This window comes from Amblyomma maculatum, chromosome 4, assembly GCF_055883805.1.
Source record: "Amblyomma maculatum isolate TAMU_Amacu chromosome 4, ASM5588380v1, whole genome shotgun sequence".
NCBI classification, from domain to species: Eukaryota; Metazoa; Arthropoda; class Arachnida; order Ixodida; family Ixodidae; genus Amblyomma; species Amblyomma maculatum.
The window spans coordinates 182,725,871-182,745,474 of record NC_139347.1 but is presented as its reverse complement, the minus strand read 5'-3'; the positions used below and the strand labels follow the sequence as shown (position 1 = coordinate 182,745,474).

General features: G+C 47.8%; 1 pseudogene; it reads right to left on the bottom strand.

The window, feature by feature from the left end:
* Positions 1 to 368: 368 nt before the first annotated feature.
* LOC146193786 (uncharacterized) lies at positions 369 to 13,737 on the bottom strand (annotated as a pseudogene).
* Positions 13,738 to 19,604: the final 5,867 nt, after the last annotated feature.

Sequence of the window (19,604 nt, the reverse complement as noted above, 5' to 3'; positions counted from 1 at the left end):
CGTCGATGGTTTGTAGAAAGATGGATTGCATCAGCTCTGCCATAAATGCTGTTCCCCTGTCCATGATAAGCACTTTTGGGGCGCAGTTGCGAAGGAGAATTTTTTCGACGAAAAGCTTTGCGACTTCAGCTGCGGAAGCGTTAGGCAGGGATTTTGCTTCGGCTTAGCGGGTCACGTAGTCAGTCGCCACGATGATCCACTAATTTCCCGCCGATGGAATTGAGAAGGATTCGAGGAGGTCCATCCCTATTTGTTGAAAGGGCTTAGTAAGGGTGGCATCGGGTTGAGTAATCTAGCAGGTCTCGTCGGGGGTGTCTTGTGTCATTGGCACTGTAGGCACGTCTTTGTGCAATGGGCGACGTCGGCAGCTAACCGTGGTCAGAATACTTCTCCCGTTCTCGGTGTAACATGCGTGCAGGGCCAAGATGTCCTGCCGTTGGCTCATCGTGGAACACCTGTAGAATTTCCTTTTTGAGGTTTTCAGGCACAACAAGGCGTGTGGTCTTGTTAGATACAAAGCTCTTCACGAGTACGCCCTTGTGTAACGCGAACGACGACAGCTGTCGCCTAAACACAGCGGGTGAGGAAACGGTCTGTCCATCTAGGTAATCGGCTAGGTCTTTCAACTCAAGGTCTGATCGAGACTTCTTCTTTCGGGCGAGTGACGACGGGAGCTCAAGATAAGCGGTCTGCGTCAAAATGCTTCCTGCGGGACTTGCACACTACAGTCACATCAAATTCTTGAAAACGTAGGCTCCATCGTGCAAGGCGGCCAGAGGGGTGTTTCAAATTTGCCAGCCAGCAGAGTGCGTGTTGATCACTTACCACATTGAATGGTCGGCCTATAAGCATGGAAGGAGCCTTGAAGTTGCCCAAATGATTGCGAGTTACTATTTTTCGGTCTTAGAGTAATTCGCTTCGGCTTTCGGAAGCGAATAGCCGGCGTACGCGGTAACTATTTCCTGTCCTTCAGTTCTCTGAATGAGAATTGCGCCTAGACGCAACTCTGCTTGCGTCGGTATGTATTTCAGTCTCGGCGCCTTGTCGGGACGCAGGACGGCTTAATGCAGCAAAATAATTCATCGCAGTGGGCTCTCGCGTCAGAGCCATCGGAGCCATCGCAGCCGTCGCTTGAGGGACGCCCTGTGCCTGCCTAATTTCGTCCCGGAAGACGCCCGCAAGCGTGGCTATGTGGGGCTGTTGGGACGATGACAGGAGTTGTTGTAATTCTTCACGAACGATATCGCGGGTAAGTTCCCGCAGGTTATCTCTGAATGTAGGTGAGACGTCATAGTGATTTGTGGAAAAAGCTTGAAGCGACCGGTTGTAGTGGCGAGTTCGGGCTTCGAATGCTTTCTTAATTCTCGCCACCTCTTTGGTGAATTCCACCAAGGTTTTCGGTGGCTGGCGTTGGAGACGGGCAAAGAGCTGGTCTTTTGCAGTCGATCAGGTAGTTGACCTTGTTCTCCTCGGTCACGTTGGGATCGGCGCGGTGAAAGAGATGTTTCACCTCATCAACACAACGTTATACAAATGAAGTCCATGTATCACTATAGGCTGTGCTATAAATATAAACTCGCCATAATAAAAAAGGATGACTTCTTACTTACACTTGCTGGGTTAGAGCAAAGCAGAACTGTGTATGATACCCGCGCAGCAGAACCTTGGCATGTTAAGAAATGCCGCACAAACTATGGCAAACAAATGTTGCAGCATACCTTACCGACCCTTCTGAACCAGTTGTACTGCTCCGAAAATATAGATTTAATCAATATTTCTTTGAAAGAATTGCCCCAAATGTTCATGTAGTATTGTACTGTACAAGTACAATGCACTGCGTACTAAAAGTATGTCTCTTTCTTTGTGCCGACGATGTTTTTTTTTTTCCCTCACATCTTGTTTGATGTATTGTACTCCGCCGCCGTCAATGCTGCTCTGTAAGAGGAAGCCAGGACCTCTCAAGCTGTTTATACAGCTTTTTCCCTGGCTGTCCTCGCAACACCAGTTGCGGAAATAAACCTTCAACCTTCAACCTCTTTAACATAAGACAACATAAGACAGGACATACTCATTTGGGAATGAAGCTGGGTCTGGACTCTTTCTCTTTTGACGACTTTTGCAAAAGCTTCCAGAAACTCCTCCTTGAATTGTCTCCCAATCCTTCGAAAAGGGCGCGTAATTTTCGAACCAAATTCGGGCAGAATCTTGAAGATCAAAGTAGACGCCTTAGCTTTGCTTCATCGTTCCGGGCGCTGAAGCTTAAGCCACACGTTCTAACGGGTTGAGCTAGTCTTCCGCATCCTCATCTGGTCGTCCTCGAAAGCGGGGTTGGGAGGGGGGGGGGGTGGCTCAGTGGGTTGGAGAAAACCAAAGGTGCTTTCTACTCGACGGGTGCCATTTTCGGGGGTACGTCACGATGTCAGGGTTCAGTAGCTCCACCAGGTGTCACATGGGGGTGACAGAGCCGATGACAATGAAGAGTCTGGGAGTGCAGCACTAAAGAAATTTTTTATTGGGGTTACTAGCTCCCACACAAGAACTAAACAACTCGGCGGCGGCGGTGGCGTCGAACTGAGACTACTCGTCAGTGCTCAACTTATAGGCGGCGAAGAAAGATCTAGATAAAACCGCAAATGGTGACTAGCATACTCTGAAACATTTTATAAATCCATGCGGAAGGCTGGAATCTTTCGAGATACATCTGAAAGCATCTTCTGCAACAAAGAAAATAATAAAGTCGCGTCTCGTGACAATAAACGATCGATGCGCTACAATCACAGTGATAAGGCCGCATGCTAGCGGCCGCTAAAATTCGCGGCAATATAGCTAGAGGAACGTATGTATATGCAGTGGCCTCCTAACGAGACTATTTTATCGCCCGATTATGGAATCATTTAGGTGGGGGTAAGGTGGGGTGTATGTGCACAAACCATTTTAAAGGCCGTCATCTTGAACATGACGGGACGCCGAGAGCTGTGATCTTAGGCTTGGGATTGCAAAACCATGCCGCCATTTCGGCCCATGACGTCATAGCCACGTGGTTTCACTTCCAATCGCAGTAATTGAACTATGACGTCATATTCTGCTCTTCAGTTAGACCGCCAGCTTGAATTCCTTAGACTTAAGAAGTTTTCACACTGATCGACTCGCTGTGCGCACGGGCATCAAATCGAGAAACGTGAGAAGTAAGAACTAACCCTCTTAAAAATTCAGATGGCATTCACTGAGAACTTCCATTCAGTGCATACTCGAATGTCTGTTGAAGCAGTGAGTCTCATTCGTGTTTACTGTCCATAACATCGTAAAGGAGAGTCTGCGCCATTTCAGCTCCTTGCGGACAACGTTATGACGGTAGCATAAAGGAGCTGCGGAGGGATATGGCTACCTCCTCTCAATTACACACCATTTCCCGCCTCAAGCTCGTGGTTAAGATGGAGTGTACAGAAATATCTCCCCTTGAAAGCTATTCATTACAGCATTCTTGAAGCCATGTGTCTCCTGATTTGCAAGCATTGCGTAATATCCTCTCAGGAACAGACGGAAGTTTTCTATATAGCCTGGAAACAGTCAAGTTTTGTGCTGATGCGCACGCTCGGCCTCTACTCGCGTAATAGTGCTTTTCCGCCAACAGCGCGCTTAAAGGGTTGGAAAAAATACATAGCATATTGTGCTCAGAGAAGCTGGATGTAGCTGAAATGCATGAAATCGATATTTCAATACTCCCCATTCCCATGAACGACTTGCGCTGAGAATAATGAGAGGGGAAATCTAGAAGGCGCCTGCAGCTTTACTGGCAGGATCAAAACAATGCCAATTTGCGAGTGCTGCGTAAAGGACTTCAGTTAGAGACGCGAGAAGTAACAAGACTTTCGAGATGTCGATTCCTTACTGAAAATATATTTTTCATTCAGCTCAGTAGGTTTTTTGTTTCCGTGTGACCAACATCTTGTGTCAGAGTTTGATAATTTTCATTTTTCCATCTTAATCGGGATGGTTACAGCGTTAACCAGGGTAAAAAGTGAAAAAGCTTATTACAAATCCATTAGTTTTGTTTTAAATTTGTGTTAGCTGATGAAATTAAAGTTGTTACGTTGGAATATATATTTCAAAGCTTCATTTTCACTATTCTATAAATATTCGACGAGTAACAATAAGCGGTAGTGTACTTTCACCGACAGCGCACTGCCATCCTTCGATGCCGGGGTAGAACGGCTGCCGACGACGCAACGGAGCTCTGCAACTATATTTTAATTTTGGTAACAGGACCGATGACTTTGGGTTAATGCTTACGAGATGTGTGAGGCGACGGCGCATTCCTATATTGCTGTTCATGGGGCGGGAAGACATCCGAGCTGGTACGAATTGGTAGAATATAACGGATTTGTTGAATATTGACGTAGTTAAAAACATTACACGTTATCGCATCAATATAGCATCCTATCATTTAACTTGTAAAGTAAAAGTTTGTCACGGCTCCGGAAGGGGTGCGAGACACCTTCTCGAACCGAGGCAAAGGTAGTTGGAACTTTGACACCCAGCGTTAGCCGGTTAGGTTCAGCGTTGTGAATGAGAACAGAGCTACGAAGTCAGTGATGGAAACACAACTATATATTCTCCGTATTATACACAGGATTATACGACGCAATCATTTACAGACATTTAAAACAACACAGTTAAGGTAGCGTACATAAAAACACTAGCAATTACAAATACATCAATCAAAATTCTCACTATCAAGATACATGCAAATTGAACACAGACGTTTAAAACAAGATAAGACGAGTGTAGAAAAAGTTCAGAAGAAACTAGGAAACGGGCATATTGTCCGACGAGCGCGGCGGCACTCCACTCACAAAGACGACGCAGATGAGGAGCTCTCGAAGGCGATGTTCCTTCCGGAGCCCTGGGGCGAAGTCTTCGTGGTGCGATGCGGCGGCGGTTCGGGGAGCCCGGAGTGCTTGGAGGCGAGAGACGCACTGCTGTTGGGTCCGAGTCGGCTTCTTTTCTAGCCTTCGGTTGACAATCCGTAAGACACGCCCACGCAACAGTTCCCTCCCCACGTCAGGGTCCGTAGAAACAAACACGCACAAGTGCACACGCAGGAAGGGGCACGTAGGCCCCGCAACTTCCACACTGTATGGCCGCCATGTTGCGAATGAAAAAACGTAAGACACAACCAAAACAACCAAAAGAGGATCCACGTACGCCAACAACTTCGGCCCTGCTAGGGGTCCCATTGCAAAACAAGCTGGGAGGACGCCCCCGCTCGCGCACTGCGAGGGGGTTTCTAAAACTGCGCGGAAACTACTCCGCGAGGAGAACGCGCACGTACGCGTGCTCTTGACATTACCGACAAGGCAGAGGCACACAGAATACACTGAAATATATCAGTAAACTCTTCTAGAACACTGCATATGGTGAATTGTCATATTTTGAAGATAGAAATGCTGCCACTTTTGTGACACGGCCCCCCACTTTCAGAATATTATAGAATAATATTCTAAACAAACAAAACGTGGCACGCAGGCCGATGCACCTCATGGACATGCACTGTACAATAAGTAACACATAACAAAAATGAAGTTCAGGTCGGCCAAGGTAGTCCGCCCTGACGTTCTGACTACCCTTAATGTGTCGCACGCGGAAACTATACTCCTGGAGGAGCAAGCTCCAGCGCAGAACTCGGCTGGTCAGTTGCCTACTCTTCTGTATATATGCTAGTGGCTGATGATCGGTCTGAACAAGGAATTCGACATCATATAGATAAGTCGAGAACTTTTGGACGCCCCAGACCAAAGCGACGCACTCTCGTTCAATAGTGCTGGAGGCGACCTCCCTAGCGAGCAACTTTCGGCTCGCATAAGCGACACGGTGCAGCGTTCCCTCGTATGGCTGCAGAAGCACAGCGCCTGAGCTAGTGTCGGAAGCGTCGGTGCGCAGAACGAAGGACTCGTTGAAGCTCGGCAGCCGCAAAATAGGGGGATTGGATACACAATGCTTGAGCTTGCGGAAGGCTTCCTCATGTATGGGTTCCCACTTCACTGCATTACTTCCACCCTTCCGGGTCAGCTGGGTGAGGGGTGCGCGTATCTCCGCATAGTTGGGTATAAACTCTCTGTAATAGCCGGTCAACCCCAATAAAGCTCGCACCTGGCGCTTGGTCCTCGGTGGCTCGGCCGCTTGCATTTTATCCAGAGTTTTTCCCAGGGGTGCCAGCTTGCCTGCTCCGATTCGGTGACCGAGGAAATCAATTTCCGTCATCTCGAGTTCACACCTGCTGGGTCGCACTGTAAGCCCGGCCGCTTCGATTCTTGCAAATAGCTGTTGCAGCGTAAAAACGTGTTCCTCCCAGGTTGCGCTGGCGACGAGTATGTCGTCGTAGTAGTGCTCTACTCCGTGAATGCCGCCTACCACCTTGCTCATCACTTTGGCGAAAACTGCGGGCGCTGTCTTGATGCCGAACGGCATGAAGCGGAACTGGTAGAGTCCGGACGTAGTGGAAAAAGCCGTTTTAGCCTTGTCGTCGTGAGACAGCGGGATCTGCCAATATCCCTTCACGAAGTCCACCTTTGAAAAATATCTCTTGTCTCCCGTTGTGGCAAAAACAGCATCGGCTCTGGGCAGGGGCTCCGAGTCTCCGATCAGAACATCATTCAGCCTCCGAAAGTCGATACAAAGGCCATTACTTCCATCCGGCGTTTTCACCAGAAGTACGGGAGAGTTATATGGGGAGACTGAGTTTTCAACAATTCCCAGCCTCTCCATTTCTTGCACTTCGCTCTCGATACCTTGCCGTGTTGCGAACGGTAGAGGATACTGTTTAACGTGAACGGGTGCGGTTGTCGTGAGCGGTAGACTGCATTCCATTCATTCTGTTTTGCCAGGGACATTGGAAAAAATAGCTGCGTGCCTCTCCATCGTGGATAAAATGAGCTGTTTCTTCGCGGCATCGAGGTGCGGCGATAGCTTCACATCTGCTACTCCCTCCGTTTTTTCAAACTCTGGAACAGGCAGCTTACTGTCCTCTTCAGATCACCAGGCACTATCTGTTGGCGGGTGCGTCTCCCCTCTCTTCGTATCTTTTCAGCATGTTTGGGTGAAAAATCTTTAACCCGCTTGCCGTGTCGATGACGTAATCGGTGTCCCCTTTCCTGGCGGTGACCTCGAATGGGCCCTTCCACTGCAGCAACAGCTTGTTGCTATCAGTTGGCAGCAGAACTAACACCTTGTGGCCAGGTTCGAAGTTTCGGTCCTTCGCCTTGCGGTCATAGAACTTCCTGTAACGGGTTCAAGTTCTTCATGCGCCAAACGACATGTTTCTTCCAATCTGTTTCTGAGATCGAGTACATGCTCGTAAGTGGTCTTTGCCTCTTCATCTAAGCTCTCGTTCGTCCACACCTCCTTTAGGATGGCCAGTGGCCCACGCACGTGTCGACCGTACAGGAGCTCAAACGGCGAAAAACCGAGGCTGGATTGGGGAACCTCCCGGTAGGCAAAAAGAAGAGGGGCTAAGTACCGATCCCAGTCTTTCGGCTTCTCAGCGCACATTCGCTTCAGCATTAGCTTCAACGTGCCGTTGAATTTCTCCACCAGCCCGTTAGTCATGGAATGGTATGGAGTGGTGTGCAGCTGACGAATGGAGAGAAATCGTGCCACTTCCTTCATCAATTCTGAGGTGAAGTTTGTGCCGCGATCGCTCAGTACCTCGTGAGGGACACCGAATCGCGAAAACATCGCCACCAGAGCTTCGGCAACACGCTCAGATTCTATGCTTGGCAAGGCTACTGTATCCGGGTAACGTGTGGCATAGTCAATCAGTGTCAAGATGTACCTGTTGCCCTGTTTAGACGGGGGGTAGATTGGCCCGACGATATCAATGGCCACCCGTTTGAAGGGGGTGTCAATGACTGGTGCCTCCCCAAGGGGCACGCGTGGCACTCTCCCCTTCGGCGTGGTACGCTGCCAGATATCGCATGATGCTATAGATCTCTTAACATCCGCCGTGATGCCAGGCCAGAAAAACTTCTAAAATCCGCTCTTTTGTTTTCTGAGCACCCAGATGTTTTGCCATTACGCTGTCATGCGCCATCTTGAGTACCGTTTCTCGGTGCCGTTCGGGAACGACTAGCTGTCGCACCTGCCGTCCGTCCTTCTCTGTGTAGCATCGGTACAAAAGACCGCCTTCCTTATTGAACAAGATGCCGCTCTCCCCATCTCGACACTTTAAATTCTTGCCAATTTGTGTGAAGCATAAGCGCAATGATTGATCCTTTTCTTGATCGGCCGCATAGCTTTCTCCGTCCCCTAATTGCCTTTCAGCGTCCGGAGTGCAAAGTTTCTGGAACTTCTGAGGCCTCTTTGCGGCCTGAGCACGAGTCACTACGGCAGCGGTGGTTTCAGCAACCAGATCCGTTTCAATAGTAGTACTTTCGACTATTTCAACGGGATCATCAGGAGCCCTGGCACCTTCTATATTACCCAGGATCAGGTCATATATTGGATCCTGCATGCACAGAGCTACAAGATTTCCGCTGTAATAAGGGGTCTGGTCCTGCACCTGCGCTTCTGGGAGCATCTTCACTGTTCCGTCGACGAGGTATACGGGATTACTCGTCCCCGTTAGCTGGTCCTCAGCTACCAAATCTCTCCGGATAATCACGGTGTTGCTACCGGTGTCACGCAACACAGTGATTGTTTTCCCGTCCAAACTTCCCGCAACCACGGGCAACCCTTCTACTAAAAACTTCTGTCGCGCCGTTCGCACCGCGCTGACAACGGGAATACGGCTAGCATTCTTCAGTTGAACGTATCCGTCGCAAACGTTTTCTGCTACTTCCCTCGGAGGGGAATACAGACAGGCTGCCTGGGTTTTGTCAGGCGCCCCTTGCCGACACCCATTCGCTTTGTTCCCTCTTCGGTCACATTTGAAGCAATGGGGGATATGGTTGGCAGAGTCGCTGCTCCGGCAGTGCGCGGCATTGTGTCTCGCCCGGCCGCAGAGATAACATCTCAACGCTCCCCTCTCGACGGCCTTCATTTCGGCGCCTCCTGCTTTGTTCGCTTCCTTCCGGCTTTCTTTCCTTCCCCTCGCTAAGTTGACACCACCTTGCGCGTCCAGGAATTGATCAGTGAGGTTGATCATGTCTTGCAATTTTTCTGCCTTCCCTTCTTTTAAGTATAACGACATGCTGGCGTGACAACTGCTCAGAAATTGCTCTTTAATGAATAGCTCACGCAGCGACTTGTACTCTAGGGGGATTTCGGACAGCTCCACTCAGCGGTCTAAGTAATGGCTTAGACGCGCCGCGTATTGTGCGGCTGTCTCGCCGTGCGGCTGGTTTGCCACCGCGGAATTTCTCACGGAAGCCCTCGACTGTAAACCTGAAACGCTTCAAGAGCGCCGCCTTCACCTTCTTGTAATCGGAGGCGTCTTCTGGCGTGAGTCGCCCGAAAACGTTAAACGCCTCACCACTTAGGCATGTGCTTAATGCCGTCGCCCATTGGTCTTCCGGCCACTTCTGGCTACGGGCTATACCCTCAAACCGCCTGATGTAAGCATCTAGGTCCTCCTTCCTGTCGTCAAAGGAAATAAGCAACCTGCTGGGGTTAAGTCGGAAACTGGGTTCCGCTACTAGTCGCGACCATCGGTCCTTACTACGGACTCGTCTCCCGCCTGTCGAAGCTCTAATCTTAGCTGAAGAAGCCTGGCTTCGAGTTCACCAGCCTCTTTTGCTGCCGCGCGTTCCTGTTCCGCGGTTTGTCTAGCGAGAGACCTTTCCTCCCTCTGCCGGGCTTGCTCATCCTCTATCCATTTTCTCAGTTCCACTCCTGAGAGACCTAACTGTCCACCTATGGATACTAATTTCTCTAGATCCATGTTCACAGGTGCATAAGAACTACCAAAAAACCAAAAACTATCTATCAGCAATGCAACTTTTCAAATGTCACCCTTCGAGATCATTTCATGATTCGAGGCTCGGTCTCCTTCCACAACGCTTACTTGTTACGTCAAAGTCCTGTCGCGGACGCCAGAATTTGTCACGGCTCCGGAAGGGGTGCGAGACACCTTCTCGAACCGAGGCAAAGGTAGTTGGAACTTTTACACCCAGCGCTAGCCGGTTATGTTCAGCGTTGTGAATGAGAACAGAGCTACGAAGTCAGTGATGGAAACACAACTATATATTCTCCGTATTATACACAGGATTATACGACGCAATCATTTACAGACATTTAAAACAACACAGTTAAGGTAGCGTACATAAAAACACTAGCAATTACAAATACATCAATCAAAATTCTCACTATCAAGATACATGCAAATTGAACACAGACGTTTAAAACAAGATAAGACGAGTGTAGAAAAAGTTCAGAAGAAGCTAGGAAACGGGCATATTGTCCGACGAGCGCGGCGGCACTCCACTCACAAAGACGACGCAGATGAGGCGCTCTCGAAGGCGATGTTCCTTCCGGAGCCCTGGGGCGAAGTCTTCGTGGTGCGATGCGGCGGCGGTTCGGGGAGCCCGGAGTGCTTGGAGGCGAGAGACGCACTGCTGTTGGGTCCGAGTCGGCTTCTTTTCTAGCCTTCGGTTGACAATCCGTAAGACACGCCCACGCAACAGTTCCCTCCCCACGTCAGGGTCCGTAGAAACAAACACGCACAAGTGCACACGCAGGAAGGGGCACGTAGGCCCCGCAACTTCCACACTGTATGGCCGCCATGTTGCGGATGAAAAAACGTAAGACACAACCAAAACAACCAAAAGAGGATCCACGTACGCCAACAACTTCGGCCCTGCTAGGGGTCCCATTGCAAAACAAGCTGGGAGGACGCCCCCGCTCGCGCACTGCGAGGGGGTTTCTAAAACTGCGCGGAAACTACTCCGCGAGGAGAACGCGCACGTACGCGTGCTCTTGACATTACCGACAAGTCAGAGGCACACAGAATACACTGAAATATATCAGTAAACTCTTCTAGAACACTGCATATGGTGAATTGTCATATTTTGAAGATAGAAATGCTGCCACTTTTGTGACAAAGTTAAAGCTCAGAATACAAACGGTCTGTGAAAAACTCGAATAATCCTGTAATTTTTCGTTGTTCCTATTCTGAAAACAAAGTTTATTTCACTTCTCAATGCGTAAACTAGTATCTTTCTCTGCGCATGAGTCTAATGCGGTTTTATTTGTTGTTACTTCGTGAAACTAGACCTAGCCTAAACTACTAATAAATTCCAAAGTTTTATTTATTTCTGTCGGAAGCCGCGTGTTGGGATGGCAAGGGCCTCGCAGTAACTTGATTGTTTCTCTGTCTAGCATGTGGCTATTATCGCCTGTGTTGGTAAAAGTTTGCTGCTAGTACTTTGAACCTATATATTAACGCTGACCTCATAAGTTAAACGGATGTTCGAATAATATATTAAAGCTTCGCATGGAGCTGTCCAATGAGCAGTTATTACGAATTTCTCCTTCAAAATAATAATTGCCTAGTATCCGTCCTAGCTGAGCATTTCTATATCCACTTGTCGTTTTCCTTGTCTTGTGTAGTTATTTGTGAGCCAGAGTGTGCCTTTTCTGCAAGAAGCATCAGCGATGCGCATCTAAAATTTGTCTGACATTTTGTTTCCATTCCTCTCAACCACCCTCTATGCAGAATTTCGGTTTTGCTGCCTCCTGTGGAGTTAGGTAATGAGTGCAGTGTATATTTCCACTCCAATGTATCATCAGTCCTACGAACCTGTATTTCCAGAGACGCGTGCTGCAATCCGGGCGTGTTGCTTAAGTCCTTTCTCTAGCGAACATCAGCGTTTACGAACGGCTGGCCCGGCACTACTACGCCTTTGTAGCATGGGCTCATGTCTTCGTATACCCATATGTCTCCATGGGCCCCAAATTTCATAACTGCTGTATTCCTCAGCGTCCGCATCGGTACTGGTATAATTTGTTCACGTAGCAATGGTCTGCAAGAAGAACACGTGATGCCTAAGACATTAACTTCACCTAAGTATTGTTGTACCACCCCGCCGATGTCTCACCTGGAGGTGCGGCAGCTGGAAAGAGGGCAGTTTTATATTTGAAGGGATGCTAATTTTATTCCTTCGACATGGGATTCTCCAGCTTATCCCAGAGGCAATGAAACCTGGCGCTGCGATGCGCTTTGGTAGAACTCTCCTAGGCATGCATGTTCCCCAAAAAGTTCACTTGTTGCAGTTCTCGCAGTACTTGCGTTCGTTGAATGCAGATAGCTTCACATTCTACATTGCCGTCGAGGTTCTCTCCCGGCGCCATATGGTTTCAAGCTTAAAAAATATGAAACGCCCCAGAACAGCAAACTGGAGTGTTGAGCTGGTTAGTTGGTTGACGTTCATCGTACGAATAGGGCAACTTTGCTAACAAAACAACAGGAAATGAAAGACAGCACGCGCGTAGAGTCATGATGAAAGGTAACAAAAACAAAGAGCGCAAGGTTATCAATTCGTCTCTGTCATATCCTTGCGTCCAGAAACTGCACCTCGCAATAATCAAGCATAATCGAATGATTGCTAACACACAAACGTGTATTTTTCCTTATAACATACGCCTCGTACACCTCCCGTGTACGACGGTCCTTATGCCTGCACAAAATCTGTCTTATCTAGAAGCGGAAGGCACTTCTTTGTCTTCTTTTAACAGGCCCTGCATTTTTGGCGACATGCGAATATTGATCAGAAGACAGGCTGTTAAAATGCTTATTTAACCGAATCTTAAGTTCTACTTAAGTTGAGGACAACCCAGAGGGCTATGGAACGAAAAATGGTAGGGGTAACATTAAGAGATAGAAAGCGTGCAGAGTGGGTCAGAGAAATAACTCAAGTTAACGACATTCTAGTGGAAATTAAGAAGAAGAAATGGACATGGGCAGGACATGTAGTGCGAAGAGAGGATAACCGATGGTCGCTGAGGGTAAAAAACTGGATTCCAAGGGAAGGAAAGCGTAGCAGGGGGCGGCAGAAAGTTAGGTGGGCGGATGAGATTAGGAAGCTCGCAGGGGTCAAGTGGATGCAGCTAGCACAGAACCGGGTTAAGTGGAGAGATATGGGAGAGGCCTTCGCCCTGCAGTGGGTATAATCAGGCTGATGATGATGATATACAACATCGCACTGTGGAAATCTAATTTGATCCGCAGTTTACATGGCAAATAAGGGGGTTATGGCTAGTTGTACCATCAACGTTTCTCTGGACACGGGTACACAAACGAGCCTTGTTTTAAGGGGGCCGAAAACACTAATTTCATCCTGCACTGTTTCGCAACGTTCTTCAAATTATGTGTGACCTCATGTTGGTAAGGATCTCTTTTTCTGTTTACCCCTCGTCCTGATGAGAGACAGTCGCATCAGCTTTAACATTCTTAGTCACTTTCTCGCAAGCTTCTTCTATCACAGAGTACCTAGCAGAGAAAACCACATGCAGCCCATATTTATATATCGGCTGTATGTGTGAACCTGACCCTGAACCCTACCCAATACTGTGTGAACGCAAGATTTTCTTAGAGCAAGATCAGTGTTGGACAGAACACTGCCATTCTTAACTCTTTTCGATTGTCTGGAAGGAAAAATATAAGGGCGCTTTCGTAGTGCTAGGCTTACAAAACCAACAGGTGTGGGCCGCTTCAAAACGTAGGCGAACATTCAAAACCTGCTGCTCGTTTTCCTTGGGCAATTCATCCGGGAAGTTCAGGCCAAGCCTTGAATCTCTAAACATCTTTTGGCCTCAAAATTTGACTCTCAAATTGTTTTTTTCCCACAAAAATTTGTCATCTACATAGTGAATAGAGAATCTGGAGTTATTGACATTGGAGCTGCGAGCGACCGGTCACCGATTGGTCGCCGGTTTTTGACACATGACGAGACCACGCGAGATAAGCGAATATGAGTAGCTCCTTTGAGATAAAACTAGAACCTTCAAGGAGTCGTAGATTCCGAGTCCGACACCCTGCCCTTAGGCCGCGCGGGCACGCTCGTATGGCTTGCTTAGAAAGGGCTTTATTTATGCATCGGATTGCCACTCATATGATTTGATAGCCTCCGAATGTATGCTAATCAGAATATGCGAGGTAATACAGGCATAAATTAAGGAAATATTGATTAGGAAAGTAGCAGAGTTGACACCCCGGACATAAATCCGTGAGGGCCGCTGATGAGAGCCAGTACAGTTAGGTTTGATTTGGTTTGTGAATTTAGCGTCCCAAAGCGACTCAGGCTAGAGACGCCATAGTGGAGGGCTCCGGAAATGTCGACCGCCTAGGGTTCTTTAACATGCACCGGCATCAAACAGTGCAAGGGCGCCTTGCTTTTCGCCTCCATCGAAAAGCAGCCGCCGCGTCCGGGATTCGATCCCGCGTCCTTGGGCACAACAGTCGATCGCCGTAACCACTGCACCACCGCGGCGGGGCCCTGAAATGCGGAGTTTGAATATTCGCCAAGAGAATTACTCGTCGTATGTCTTTCTTTTTTTCCGCGGCAGCACTGACACGAGCGTTCTGGAGGCTGGCGCCAAAGGTGCCATGGCGTGTCTTGCGCTGGTCGGGGGCATCATCGCCAACATCGTGGCCTTCATGGCCTTCATACACTTCCTCAACGCTGTGTTCCGCTGGGCTGCCGAGATACTAGGACAGCGGGACGTCACCTTCGAGGTATGCGGAGGTGAACACCCGTGCAGGTAGTGTAGTTATAATGGCATTGATGGGAGGACTGATTCGAGACGTGGGGTATTTTCAAAAGTAAAGTTTACTTGAAGACACGATTGATCGCATTAAAGCTACACTGCCAAACGGTTCGCTTGTTTCGGTAAAACCAGTCGGCTGGCCAATGTTACGGCCTAACTGAGAGAGTAGCAAAGATGGGTGCGTCAATTTGAGAGATAAAATATCGCTTGCGTTTACCGGTTGACGGGGAGAAATAGGTAGGATGTTTGAAGCACTTCCAAGTGCCAAGAACAAGTTATTGCCTTTTTGTTCGCTATAGCGTGGAGTGCAATGCGCTGATCATGTGACCAGTTCTTGTGGGAGGGAATGTAATTCTTCGAGGATGAAAGGATATGCGCGAATCATCTCCTAGACTGTATATCGGTAATTGTTCAGGAGGGCGTACGTAAGTTACAAAAATGTATTGAACTGCAGTCATCGCCAAAAAAATATGTGAGCGAAGTACAGAGTTGAATCGACCAAAAAAGTAACTGGCTAATTAAAGGATGTCGAAAGTTAACTTCCTTTTAGAAAGCAATCCGCCGCTTGCGGTAGATTACGCTGTGACCTAACCACGGACATTAACCATACAGACCCACGGAATGTGCTAGCGAAAAGATTAATCTCTGGAAGCGTGCCATAGATTAATGAATTAACGTTGTGAACTTGCTCGCTGCAGCGCCGTTCAAGATTTGCCTTTGGTACTGGATTACGTCACACGCACGCCTGAACTTCGTACGCCGGATTCGACTGAGTTTTACTTACATAAGTATTTAAAACTGGTCAAAGTGCACTGCCAGGCGGTTGCCAACGATGCCGTAGCCAGTGAAGGAAGTTCATCTGTGAGCACAACAAAGGCTAGACTCCTAGAGGACTTCAACGATGGTTAAGAATATTTTCATGATGATGATATTGCAGAGCCTGCTGGGCAAGGCGTTCACACCGCTGGCGCTGAGCATGGGCGTTCCGTGGCAGGACTGTGCGGACGTGGGCGAGGTCATCGGCATCAAAGTGGTAGCCAACGAGTTCATCGCCTACCACTCCCTCCTCGCCAAGAAGCTCGACGTGAGTGCACTGCGCATGGGCGGATAAAAAAGCAACTCTTTCGTATAGCTATTCTCGCATCAAGTTTTGCCCACGTCCCGCGTTTCTACTACCTCATGGATCAAACATAAAATACAGCGTGAACTTAACAAGACCATAACGAGGTAGGATATATTCTGTGAGAAAATATATTGCTTTGTGCCTGCGGGAGCAGATGCTAAGCTCTGAGATCTATTTATGAATCTCCGTGATGCCTATTCACAAGTACCGTGATTTGCCTTTCCTTGCGCTTCCACCTATCATTTGCGCCAGGGTTCCAGAATAAGTAATTACATACAAACCAAAGCTCTCTGTCCTGTAGTTATCCTATCCCCCTAGCCTTTTTGTGACAGTCCGCCGCTTCCAGTCGGTGTCCCTAATGAGTGACAGACCAGAACCGTGATTCTGAAAGCTATCCCCATAAAAGTATACCATGAATGCACGCATTATTCGTGTGATGCCTCACGGTATGCCGTAAAGATACCGAGACATTGACAAGATGCCGTTGCGCAATTTCTGTGATTCCAGAGTGCGTTTTGCATCAGCAAAGCGCACTCTCCGTACAGTAGTATACTACCATCTATGAATAAGTTGAGCACAGTGTGCGCCGACTACTCGCTTTGCCAAATCGAGTTTTGTCAATGTCGGCGTTCTTTATGTGATCCATAGTCTAAGTAGCGGACAAGCCTGGCCACCTACTCTCAGTAGGCTAATTCAGTGATTACCTCCAATATTTTAGGGAAGGTATAAAGCAAAAAATTAAGCACGGAGCGCTTTACATAAATTCCTTCTGAGAAAATTGCAAACAAGAACACGTCGCACCGTTAGACTTCTCGCAATGTTCATTGCGGATGCAAATAGGCTTTATGCAGCGACGTAAAAGAGCACAAGATTTTCTGATGACCCCACATTACACAGATGTAAATGTCTGAGCATGCCGCACTTGACTTGAGGAAAAGCGGAAGCTCTAAAAAAAACAACAAAAAAACTGTACAAGTGTGGAAAGCTCCCAGGAGTACGCCTTAACTGATGTGGTCCGCATACGGAGCTGTAGAGCTTTTACTATAGCAGAAGACTTTGTACTCAACAGTTGACACGCGCGTCATTTGTCGAGATGTTTCTGTAAGATCTAGTTCTGTAATGCTGGAAAGCTAAACATGCATGCTAAAAGGCGATAAAATGACGAAAACCGTTCACATTTTGACGTTTGTGTTTACTGCTGCAAACATTCATTTACTCTGCATACTAGGATTTTTTTATCGGTACGCCTGGACAACGTTTAACTGACATTCATTCTGTATCCAGGGTGTGCAGAGGAACTAGTGATAAAAACCTCGTTTTCATTGCTTTTGACATCTGAAAAATGCCAACGCCCGAATTCGGTATCGCGTGTCCTTGCCGCAGATCAGAGTGAAGCTGTGTTGAGTTGTGTTGTCGTATTTGCAATGCGCTATGCAAGCAGCAAGGTAAAGCGACACAGCAATGGGGGCAGAAAGCTGGCTTTCGTTGCAGATACATCCACAAAGTAAGCAGGCTCAGCAGTGGCACCTTTTGTTATGAATCTTAGTGCGCTCGCACTGTATCTGTCGCACGCGAAAAGTCCATTATGCACTGGTGAAGCCTGTCGGCAAATCGCCCTTCAATAGGCAATTAACGCTATCAACTGAGTTATTTTTGAGATGAAATCTAAATAAATTTCAGATAAATCGGCTACTACTTTCCCCGGCTGGTAAATGAAAAATTGAGGAAGCAAAATACGCGTCAACGGCCGAGTTTTGAGGTGATCTCTTAGGTTGCAGCCGCAGAGATATATATATATGTATGTATGCATATTCTTAGAAGCAGCAATCCGCTGAAAACAGGAGAACAAAGAACAGGGAGAAGATTTTAGATGACCGTGAGATGACGTGTAATGAAATGTTGGCGGGCCTAGCGCGAGCGCTCCTGCCCATGCCACTGCCGTTTCATCTATCTTGTTCGTCCGTAACATGACCCGGGGCCACCGAGCGATCGTCCCGATCGTGGACGAGGAGGTTTACCGATGTTGATGATTCCATGGCATGATGATGGGCGTGCCTAGATGCTTGAAGAAGACAAAGAAGCAAGAATAGAACTGCGTGCCGACGCAATTTTCGATGAACTTTCGCCCAGGACGCTCTCGGGCCACACGTTGCCGCGACTCGATGGCGGAGGCCAAGGCACGCACCGCATGTCATAGGCAAGGGAGTATTTCCTCAACTGTAGCGGTGTCTTGAGTCGTGGGGTCTTTGGTCGGCACATCTGGTCAGTGGGGCCACATAAGGTCGTTCGAGTCTCTCCTTGTGCCTTGTGGTCATGTGTGGCCGTCCCGATTCAGTCTTCCCTTCGTCATGTCTTTTGGTCGGGGCGGGAGGGATGGGGCGGAGGAACGGCATTGTCTTGCTGGGTCCGGGAGGCTGGGGAACAGCCACGTGATGCCTCCTAACCTTCAGCCTATGGCGCAGCAAGTCGCAGGGCGCCGAAGCTCCGGTCCTTTGGCTGGTTTCATAAAATACCTGTACATGTCCTGGAGATCTGTGCTGCAACGGGTATACTGAGCATAAGAGTAAAAGCCGGACAAGGTTAAAAGAAACCAAACCAAATAATATGCAGCAAAATAATGGCGGACCTTTTAAGCGCACATTATGCCGTGGTTAAAGGAGCCGTATAACTCGAGTGTAATTCTTTGTCAATCTAAAGCTAAATATAGGTATAATTTCATGTATCACGAATAATGAAGTGTATTGCATAATGGCGATTAGGTACAGGTTGGTTCTGTAGAGTCTGATTTCGTGCTGTATATTATGGTTGTTAGCAAGCCTGCGAAGGTATTGTAATGTCATTAGGGCTGAAATTTCTTTCAAATCTTTCAGAATTTTTAGTATTGGAAGTGTTGTAAAGGCCTCACTTCAAGCTTTCAAGCGGTATCATGTGGTCTGCAAAGTTTCTATCAAACCAATACATTTCGCAAAGTTTTATATAGTGACAGTATATACTATCAGCATGTTGAGCACGTTAACTAACGTGAAAAGAATAAAAAACACTAGTTGCTGACGGCAGTTTACACCAGTTTCGGAGTATTACTTCTTTCAGCTGAAATCTCTCTTTTCTCTCTCACTTTATTCTGCATTATTCTCGTTTGACTTCAGGCTGGTTGGCGGCGACATTGCACCCGGCATGCGTAGACTTTGATGTTAAGTTCTTTTGTACAGACTTGCGACATGACTGGAACAACAGCCACGAAGAAGAAAAACCTGGTGCACTAAGCGCTCACTTAGTACCCTTCTCACAAACCAGTAAACTTCACGAGTAGGCTGTTCAAGTTCGTGCTTCGGTATTAAAGAACATGCATAACAGGAGGTACGAGGCATGGCGAAAAGTGTCGCCGACACTTATCGAAATACAGTAGCTTTTTTTTTTGCTATGAAAATATGATGCATAGGATTGTTCTTTAAAGTCAGCATGCTTCTTCGGTTATGCGTAGCTCACTTGCTGATGGTACTCCCGATGAGCATTTACGGGCAAAGTGCTCGAATTCGGTGGTGCATCAATGAGAGGCGAAAAACTGTGTCGCTTTTGCAATGCCATCTCATGCAGTTGGACTTATTTTATTGTTGAAATAGATCTGCTTTCGTGCTTATTACGTAAAGTAGAAGAGATGTAATAATTGGTACGCAAAGTTAAGAGAAACAGAGAAACGGTTGAGGCGGTTTAGGGGAAGCCTTAGTGCGTTAGCCAAAATTAAATTGAGCAACGCGTCATTCTGAATAGTCCAACTGCAGAT